Source organism: Ascidiella aspersa, chromosome 5, assembly GCF_963924565.1.
Source record: "Ascidiella aspersa chromosome 5, kaAscAspe10.2, whole genome shotgun sequence".
Lineage (NCBI taxonomy): Eukaryota > Metazoa > Chordata > Ascidiacea > Phlebobranchia > Ascidiidae > Ascidiella > Ascidiella aspersa.
The window spans coordinates 9,621,405-9,623,904 of NC_139451.1; the positions used below are offsets into that span (position 1 = coordinate 9,621,405).

General features: G+C 59.4%; 2 non-coding genes and 1 pseudogene across 2 annotated transcripts in view; all 3 read left to right on the plus strand.

The window, feature by feature from the left end:
• LOC146142852 (small subunit ribosomal RNA) overlaps positions 1 to 1,132 on the plus strand; it is a 1,811-nt gene extending 679 nt beyond the window's left edge. The window contains exon 1 of the ribosomal RNA XR_014500866.1: positions 1 to 1,132. This exon is cut by the window's left edge and continues 679 nt beyond it. This is a non-coding gene — a ribosomal RNA (small subunit ribosomal RNA).
• Positions 1,133 to 1,379: 247 nt separating this feature from the next.
• LOC146142853 (5.8S ribosomal RNA) lies at positions 1,380 to 1,533 on the plus strand. Its single transcript, XR_014500405.1, has one exon. It is a non-coding gene; the product is annotated as a 5.8S ribosomal RNA (ribosomal RNA).
• Positions 1,534 to 1,781: 248 nt separating this feature from the next.
• The window catches only part of LOC146142854 (large subunit ribosomal RNA), a 3,679-nt pseudogene continuing 2,960 nt past the window's right edge, over positions 1,782 to 2,500 (plus strand).

The window sequence follows — 2,500 nt, forward strand, 5'->3', positions numbered from 1 at the left end:
CTGGCCGTCCTGGCCTCACCTCCGGTTCTCCGCCGGTGCCCTTGACTGAGTGTCGGCGGCGGCCGGAACGTTTACTTTGAAAAAATTAGAGTGTTCAAAGCAGGCGATTCGCCTGAATAATGGTGCATGGAATAATGGAATAGGACCTCGGTTCTATTTTGTTGGTTTTCGGAGCGCGAGGTAATGATTAAGAGGGACAGACGGGGGCATTCGTACTGTGCCGTTAGAGGTGAAATTCTTGGATCGGCGCAAGACGAACGACTGCGAAAGCATTTGCCAAGAATGTTTTCTTTAATCAAGAGCGAAAGTCAGAGGTTCGAAGACGATCAGATACCGTCCTAGTTCTGACTATAAACGATGCCAACTAGCGATCGGGGGGCGTTAGTTTTACGACCTCTCCGGCAGCTTGCGGGAAACCAAAGTCTTTGGGTTCCGGGGGAAGTATGGTTGCAAAGCTGAAACTTAAAGGAATTGACGGAAGGGCACCACCAGGAGTGGAGCCTGCGGCTTAATTTGACTCAACACGGGAAATCTCACCCGGCCCGGACACAGTGAGGATTGACAGATTGAGAGCTCTTTCTTGATTCTGTGGGTGGTGGTGCATGGCCGTTCTTAGTTGGTGGAGCGATTTGTCTGGTTAATTCCGATAACGAACGAGACTCTGGCTTGCTAACTAGTTACGCGACCCAATCGGTCGGCGTCTAACTTCTTAGAGGGACTAGTGGCGTTTAGCCACACGAGATTGAGCAATAACAGGTCTGTGATGCCCTTAGATGTTCGGGGCCGCACGCGCGCTACACTGACCGGATCAGCATGTGCTCGCCTTGGCCGACAGGTCTGGGTAACCCGCTGAACCCCGGTCGTGCTAGGGATAGGGAATTGCAATTATTTCCCTTGAACGAGGAATTCCCAGTAAGCGCGAGTCATTAGCTCGCGTTGATTACGTCCCTGCCCTTTGTACACACCGCCCGTCGCTACTACCGATTGAATGGTTTAGTGAGGTCCTCCGATTGGACCTGGCGCGGCCGGCAACGGTCGAGCCGGCGTCCGAGAAGACGATCTAACTTGATCATTTAGAGGAAGTAAAAGTCGTAACAAGGTTTCCGTAGATGAACCTGCGGAAGGATCATTAACGGTCTCGCAAACGCTTCGGCGAACGCGAAACTCGGACAAGCGAGAGAAAAAGTCTTTGCTACCCGGCGCCCGACCCGCGAGGAGCGGCGCGCCGGCCGGCGATTCGGTCACCCGGTAATGTTTGCGCGTCGAGTGCCGCGGTGCCGCGCGCTCCGGCTTCAAGCGTCGGCCTGGCCGACCGCTCGGCGCGGTCTATTTTGTCACCCTATAGTGCGAGGCACTGTGCGAGCGAAACAATCGTGGATGGCTCTTGGCGGTGGATCACTCGGCTCGTGAGTCGATGAAGGACGCAGCTAGCTGCGTGAATTAGTGTGAATTGCAGGACACATTGAGCATCGACGTTCTGAACGCAAATTGCGGCCTCGGGTCAATCCCGGGGCCGCGCCCGCCTCAGGGTCGCGTTGCAAACGTTCCGCGCGGGGATTTCTCCGCGCGGCTGCTGCGGCGTCGGACGCGCGAGCGCCCGTCCCGCTCAAGACAGCACGGCACGATGCGCGACGATCGCGACCAGAATCCCGCGCGGCGGCGGCGAGTCGACCTCGAAGAGGCCAACGGCTGGCGGCTCAAGGGCGGGAATCGAGGTGCGCGGCGGCGCGCGGCGCCGACGGCGAGCGCGGAACGGGAAGAATAGTCCCGGTCCTTACTTTCGGCCTGAGGTCGGACGAGGCTACCCGCTGAATTTAAGCATATTACTAAGCGGAGGAAAAGAAACTAACGAGGATTCCCTCAGTAACGGCGAGTGAAGCGGGATGTGCCCATCGCCGAATCCGCGCGCTTTTGGAGTGCGCGGAATTGTGGCGTACGGAATTCGTCACGGCGCGCTTCGCCGGTCGCCCGCGTCCTTCTGATCGAGGCCTTTTCCCAGAGCGGGTGTCAGGCCCATGGCGGCGACAGGCGGGCGCGCTACGGCGTCTTCCCAGAGTCGGGTTGTTTGGGAATGCAGCCCAAAGCGGGTGGTAAACTCCATCTAAGGCTAAATACGGTCACGAGACCGATAGCGAACAAGTACCGTGAGGGAAAGTTGAAAAGCACTTTGAAGAGAGAGTTAAAGAGTACGTGAAACCGTCGAGAGGCAAACGGGAGGGCCTGTCGGGTCGCCCGGTCGCTTTCAGCCGGCCCCCTGTCGGCGACGTTGTCGTGCGGACCCTCACGGGCCGCCGGCGGCGCCGCCCGATCGGGGACCAGCGCACTAGCGCCGGGCGAAGGCCGCGACCGTCTGGACGGCGGCGAGAAGGCCGCGCGCAAGGTAACCCGGCCTCGGTCGGGTACTATAGGCGCGCGTGTCCGTCGGCCCGCCGTTCGGGCGAGGAGAGATCGCCGCGTCTGCCCTTCGGGGCCGAGCGCCCGGTGCCGGCTGGGGCGTCGT